The sequence below is a fragment of the Montipora capricornis genome, chromosome 6 (genome assembly GCF_036669925.1).
Source record: "Montipora capricornis isolate CH-2021 chromosome 6, ASM3666992v2, whole genome shotgun sequence".
In the NCBI taxonomy this organism is placed as follows: Eukaryota; Metazoa; Cnidaria; class Anthozoa; order Scleractinia; family Acroporidae; genus Montipora; species Montipora capricornis.
Window position 1 is genome coordinate 42,347,293 of NC_090888.1, and position 7,500 is coordinate 42,354,792.

General features: G+C 40.0%; 1 long non-coding RNA gene across 1 annotated transcript in view; it reads left to right on the top strand.

Moving 5' to 3' along the window:
- LOC138052186 (uncharacterized) overlaps positions 1-4,518 on the top strand; it is a 10,941-nt gene extending 6,423 nt beyond the window's left edge. The window contains exon 2 of the long non-coding RNA XR_011133021.1: positions 3,581-4,518. This is a non-coding gene — a long non-coding RNA (uncharacterized lncRNA). The remainder of the gene's footprint in view (positions 1-3,580) is intronic.
- The last annotated feature ends 2,982 nt before the right edge of the window (positions 4,519-7,500 follow it).

Genomic DNA, 7,500 nt, shown 5'->3' on the forward strand with positions numbered 1-7,500 from the left:
GTGATAAGGTATGCTCGGCTAGTACAAAATTATATTAATAAATGCATTAAGAACATGGACATTCATATTTCCTCTTTGACACCATGGAAGACCAAAAATCAGTGTCATTATGGGTTTAAAAGTGAATCATTTTTTCTTGACTTGAAAATGTACGAATACATATATGTCTCTTGAGCAGCGATGCACATTTAAACTGAGTTTCTGCAGTCATTATTTAACATGTTCCTCCACTGAACTCGACGGCAGAGAAAGGTAACGGTTTGGAAACCTGCGAATGATGTTCAAAAAAACTTCCCTCACACCTTCGGTAAACAATTCGGCAAACATTTCCATCTCCCGCACAACCGTGATTTCTCTTAATTATAGCAGCCAATTTAATGTTCTAACGCGTTAAATTAACTACAAAAGAACAATCTCTACACACGTAAAAACAAGAGCCCATTTCCGAGTTGCTGCATGCCCCAGTTTCAAAGCGAGTCCTGGTGCACAACCATGCAAATGGAAATGAGTTTCGTATTCTTATGCAAATCAAAGTCGTTTCCCTTTCAATAGTTGAGCACCAAGACTCAGTTCGAAACAGAGACAAACAGCAACTCGGAAATGGCCTATTGAAAAGGCTTTATTGAATCAATCCCCTAAAATATATTCCTGAGTTTGTACTACTGGATAGCTAGATTTCACAATGAACCTTACGCAAGCCGGAAAGAGTATTAATCGACATATTTTAACGCAGTTATCACATAACTTAATTTTGACCTCCGCGTCTCACCAAATCGCAGCGATTTGTTTTATTATTTGTGCAGCATTACTACTTTTCACAGCTTTCTCTCGTACATTTCTTTCTGGAGGCTTTCAATCTTTGCCCCCCTGGCGATCCCAGAATACTTTGCGTACAACGCAGGTCTCCGATTTCTGACAAATCATTCATTGTTGTAAGAAGACTTTCTTCAGGAAGAAAATAAGAAGGAAAAGATATTTTTTATAGTCGAAAGTCTTTAGCTGTGTAATATTTAATTGAATGCAAAAAGTAAAAAAAAAACCCTTTAGGGTTAAAACGTAATGGATTTCGTTACGGAACATTTTAAGCGTTTGACGATGTTTGAACTTTGATCCACATCAAAAACTCATGACCTTGAACGTTAACTCTGATTCAGGGCTGGGATTGTTTTGAGTTTAAAAAATTCCTTATTTGGATGTAACGTAGCTCGTGTATTTCCCCGCGCATTTCCCCCGCATTTTGAGCTTTGATTTTTTTATCCAAAGGCTGTTTAGTTTGAGTGTAAGGGTGCTTTCGTTTCGGAAATCTTGATGTAGATTTTAAAATCTGGATCTTCGGATTTCCAATCGAAAACAAAATCTGGAAACGGATTTTGTGGCAGATTCACTAATTTGAAATCCATGTCGGGTAGGGATTTCAATTAACAAAATCCGTCGTGAAATCCGTTTTCGGATTTTGTGTTCGATTGGAAATCCGAAGATCCGTATTTTAAGATCTAAATCCAGCTTTCCCAATCGAAAGGACCCTAAGTTTGCGATTTCATGGTCCGCCCCTAAGTACGTTCAAAACTGACCGATTGTACCTCAGAGGGTTGGATCTAGGGGAAAGTGACGTCATTTACGCGCTGGCTTAAAATTTGAGCGTGTAAATGCAGGTTATTATTTACCTAAAAATATGAAATCCCGAAACTCCCGTGCTCACTTGTGTCCAGAAAGCTCGTAATTAGCTGCGCGCCCAATTTTGACATCCCTCGTTGTTGCATATTAATTCGGGGCAAACACACGCATTGCATTCTCAAACTTGACTCTTTGACGTCATTTTCTCCTAAATCCAGCTATCTCAAGATTTTACAGTTAGTAATGGCAGACCATTCATAGGAAAATTTCAGTCAAAGGGGTGCTCTGACGAAAAAAAACACGATTCTTCAAAAAGTCTCAAATCCTCGTGGAAACGCCGCCAAAAGGTTTTATACGCTAGTAACAGCAGAAGCATTCCTTAGTCTTTGTTGTTGAATGTTTTTTCGAAGTCAAACGATAACTCCCAAGTCGATAAATCATGATCGATAGAAGACGACGCTTCGCTTTCCGACATGTATTCCATTGTTCACTCAAGTAGCGGCGAGTTTTATGTTGAGTAAGTGACGTCGTCACTCCTCGCTCCAGGTTTTCTCGAATAAGTATGTTGACTACATACCAAAAATGGCGGATGCTATGAAAAACAAGTATTTTGATGTAATAACATTGAAATGTTGGTAAAAGTGACTTAAATTCTTAATATGAAAAGCGAATACAACGTTTTGGCGGCGTTTCCACGAGGATTTGAGTCTTAAAACAGCAGTTGATTTTTTTGTATAACTTTCGTGAGTCTTAAAGTTGTATTAAAGAACGGTACACTGGGGGCCTCTTCTGAACAGCTTAGCCAACGAGCGGGCAAGATAGCTCCATCTTGCCCACTCACAATCAAAGCGTGTGATTTGGTTCAATTTGCCCGCTTGCGGAGCTTGTCATAAAATAATAGAGTTTTAGCACCGACGACGAGTACGAGATCTGGAAGCAGGGTCTAAGGAGCATGCGCAAAGTCTCAATCTCGTACTGCAGACTCGTGGTGCGACGAATTTGAAGTGAAAAGTCGTAGTGGGAAAACGAGTTGGACTGCCGGCCGTAAATTCGATTTAATTTACTTTGCTGGTTTTAAATGCGCTTTAGAAGGTTGATACAGACATTCATTATAATCAATAATGGAGGCAGTGTGGCCGAGTGGTTAGGGCGCTTGCCTTGAGATCAGGAGATCCCGGGTTCAAGACCCGCTCTGACCACTCGTTGAATTTGTTCCTGGTACTCCCTTGTTCAACTTTCCAGCTGCACTTGTAAATAGCCAACTGGTTAGGCTCCGGCCAGTTGGGATTCTTAACAGTTGTTGTTGTTGTGCTCTGTTGTTTCGTTGATTGTTTCATTGGCCCTGAAAAGCCCCTATGGGGAGCGGTCAATTAAGTATGTATTATTGTATTGTATTGTATTGTATTGAGGAAGAGGAGGAGAACCAAAGTACTGTTCGCAGGTTAGCGATTGAAAAAATAGATGTTGAAGCAGATCTGATGCAAATCGAGTTGCCTGGCTTAAAGATTGATTTTGTCCGGATACAAATCAGAAACAGGGAAGACGATTTGTCAGTCGCAAATCCGAAACAGGGGCGACATGTTCATGATCTTAGGCGGAGGCGAATATCGTGACAACTATTATTGTATGAAGTGTTCGAATTCGTCATTTCTCTAACGGCTTTAAAACAGTTTGCGCTCTTTGTTTAGAGCGAGTGCAACAGAATTCGCGAAATTTACCAATAATTTTAGCTTTGTAAAGTTTATTCATTTACCACAAAGTAGCTTATTCAGTGATCCAGTCCAACTTAGTAGCCCATAAACAATGGATCCATAAATGTACCTTGCGCACGCGTAAATTGACCTGTCAGTCAACAATTGTGGCATATTTGACGTAATGGTGATCTACAATGGAAATTAGACCAATCAAAACTCTAGATCTGCATTATTCAATAACTAATCTTTTAATAATGACATTTTTTTGGAAGGTCCAAAGATGATCGCACCGTACGAGGAACCCAAAGATTTAACGTTCTTCAATAATGAAGGCAACAAGCTAAAACTTGGAGCTCGCCTCGGAGGTGATCTCACATGCTCTTACCTGGAGCTCACATTTGATGCAAGCGCCGCTTTATCACCCAAAGCATCAGCAGCAGCTGCAGAAGCACAAGCGTACGTCCTTCAGGTTCTTGACAAGGATAAGAAAGCAATCGCCCGATTTCTAGGAGGTCAATTGGGGTCAAATGCTGGATATCATCTGGAGAGCCTTGACAAAGATGCCATAATGCTGGGTGCTGAAGGAATAGCCCGAGCCACATTGAGTGAAGCCAATGTTGGACCACTTTATCTCCACTTTGGAGTTGGAGTATCAGCGGCTGCGAAGCTGGAAGATAGCACCCTTGAGTTCAAGCTTGTTGGCACAGGATTCAAAATCGGAAAAAAGATGGGATTCTCCGTGCTTGACAACGAGTTTTCAATTGATATTGGTGACCTGTTTGGATTCCCTTTTCAAGGCGAGTCAGCTGAACAAGGCCGTATAACAATGGAGTCCCACGAAAAGTAGTGCGGTCTATGGCTGTTACGGACTGACTGATTTGTTTGGCAATTGAATGCTGTAGCTACCTTTTGGCTCAGTCGCAAACCATAACCATTACCTTTTAAGAGAGTCCTAGCCTTAGTGTAATCCAGTCGAGTCTTATTGTCTACTGATTTAATAGACATTATCAGTGTGATTACACGTAACCGAAAAATGAAATAGACATGAAATGAAGAAATGATCTCGAACCTATATACCTATGACGATATTGAGATTTCTTTACTTAAAATTGTTTTACATTCAGTTATTTCTCTTTTTTTCTTTTTACACTTTTTCCCCAATTTGTTGTACTTCGTCTTTTATTAAAAGTTATAACATGTGAGACTAAAAGCGTTTACATGTTGTTTCTCGAGGTCCTCTAATAAAAGGATAATCAAGAGTTAAGGAAAGGGAGGGGGACAGCTGGAGGTCATTTTCCTGTGTTCCTCCTTCTGCGGGGGTTCGGAATTGTTTTTCATCATTCCCGCGTCTTTAAGGGAGGCTTTTCCGCTCGATCATTCGGGGTTTATCGTTTTCGCTCACACGGATCTAGGATTTACTCCAGTAACTGCGAGGCCTTCTGGTGGGGTCCAGCAACTTGCAGGGGATTTAAGTTTATTTCCTACTTTTAAAGGGTTCATGGTGCATAATGTTCTTTAATATCTGAAATAATATCTGCCTTGAACGGTATAGTACTTAATTGAGACCGTGCTTTCTTAGAAATTAAAATTGCAGCAACGTTAAATATTTATATTTGTTGTGTGCTCCACCTAAAAATCAGGCGTGACTTTCTGTAAAAAAAAAAAAAAAAAAAAAAACCCGCAAAATCGATGGTCGGCGGCCGGTCATGGTTTTCTACTGAATTACTAAATGACAGGTATATTTAAAGTCAGTAAAGTACCCATAAATAGTCCTTTCATGGAAAAACTAACCCAATAAATTGCCCTGCTCCCAACTGTAGCTTCATAACGCAGTTGGTAGATCTCTTGAACGCTTCTATTGGAAAAAGATCAAACAATTTTGATTGTAGATATTTTGTTCGGTCCTTTCTTAAGTCTAAACACTAATTTTAAGATGGTTAGCACTCGATAATTGCGTTAATGGAGCGTTTTCACTCACGTGACCAGTAGGGTTAGGGTTAGGTTAGGGTTAGGGTTAGGGTTAGGGTTAGATTACTGAAACATTACTGTTACTAGATTACTGGATTACTGAAACAAAAGAAAGTATTTGCATGAAAATAGAGTTCAATTCCCGGAGGATTAGTTTGGTACACCATCATGGCCGCCATTCCTTTGTTTTGGAACACCAACATGGCCGCCGTGACGTCATGTGAAAACGCTCTATTAGCCATATCAGTTATAAAAATTAAGACCTTTCAATGTTAATGTCTGCCTCCTCTTCAAAACGAGTCTAAGTGCGAATTAGTTCTACTTTACATATGAATGAGAAATTAATTTTCGTAAGAAGAACTTCGCTTTGAAGAAGAGGCAGACATGAACTCGGAAATGGCCCATTGGCTAGTTTGCATCGTTGCATGGTTGACAAAGCCCCTACACTGCAAGAGAACCGAGTTCAATAACGGGTTTTTGGATTGGCAATGCTATGCTGTGCCTTAAAATGACTTGTAAAATTCAATTCTCTTTCTCTGTAAAGAAATATAAGGAACGGTACTGCTGATTTGCGATGGTCTATTCTTTGTATTCAATTTTTAAGGACCAGCGAATTTCGGTAAATCCCGGATTCCGGCTTATATTTTCAGAAGTGTGATAACAAATCGTAACTTCCGGTAGACGATTCTTCCGGAAGAAATTAATAAAGAAAAAGCTTCTCGCTACCAATGTTTTCATTGAGAGAGGGTTTTAAATCACTGATTAATAGCGTTTCTTTAATTTTACACTGCAAGTCGGACTTTCCAGTTGCGAGGATTTCAAAATGGTCCCATTTGATGTTATGACCGGTAGAAATTGTATGGTGTGCAACAGCAGAGGCGTGGCCGACTTGTGTTAGAGCTTTGAAATGCTCGGACTTCCTGTCATGCAATCTTCTTTTTGTTTTGCTGATGTAGAAGGAATCACAGTCCCAACAACTGGCTTTGTATACTATTTTTGATCTTTGAGAACGACTGAAACGATCTTTGTAGGGAAAAAAAGACAACCCTGCAAGTGTTTTGAAAAATAACCCTAAGATTGACACAGCCATAAAACTTACTAATACAAGATTTAACACGTCGAGTAAGAGCTTCACTTTGAAAGCCCAAAAAAGGCAAGACAAGAGTGATATCTTTCTTAGGAACAGTGGTGGCAGGTTCAGCAGACCTGTTTTTTTGTCTGTTCAAAACATCAATGTTATAACAAAGAACGCCTCTTGGGTAACCATTTTAAAGGAGAGTGTTCTTTAGATCGAAGAGAGTCGACTGTAACAAGGAAGAACTCGAGCAGATGCGTAAGCAGCGATAGGTGAGCGTGCGGATTAAATTTATTTTATATTTTCTAGGAGTGAAAGAGTCCCACTTGGTGTAGAGGCCAGTGAAAGCTGTTTTGCGATGTACTGTTGTTGTGAAATTGTTGAGATTGCGCTTAATGCGGACATCTAAAAATGGAATCTCCTGGTTTTCTTCAAGTTCCATTGTAAATTTGATATTAGGATGTCTGGTGTTAAGAAAATGAAGAAAACTGGCCGCAGTGGCTTCACTGTCGAACAAAGAAAATGTGTCATCCACATATCTAAACCAAATGGAGGGACGAGAATCTACATTAGTCAACCATTTCTGTTCAAAGTCACACATGAAAATGTTAGCTAATACTGGGCCTAGCGGAGACCCCATTGCAACGCCATCGATTTGGTCGTAATAATGACCATCAAATACAAAGTGGCTTTTCTTCGTTGCAAACTCGAGCAAGGTTTTGAGGACATGTCGCGGTAAGGCAGGAGGGTCAGGAAGAGAGTATAACTTGGAAAGACAAATTTCTATTGTCTCGTCGAGTGGAACGTTCGTGAATAAGGAACACACGTCAAAAGAGCACATTATTTCATCGTTGTGTTGATGAGTCTTCGCCCAATCCACAAAAGAGAAGGAGTCCTTGATAGTGAATTGGTTGGTGGAGATCGGTTTAAGGACATCAACAAGAAAAGAGGCAAGATTGCAGTTGTATGTGTTAACTGAGGAGACAATCGGGCGAAAGGGGCAATCAGTTTTGTGGACCTTACGAAGACCATAAAGAACACCAGCAGTAGATCCACAAGGAAGGATTTTTCTAAATGTAGCTTCATCAATCGTCTACCGGAAGTTACGATTTTGTTATCACACTTTTTAACTAGTTACCAGTTCCTCGC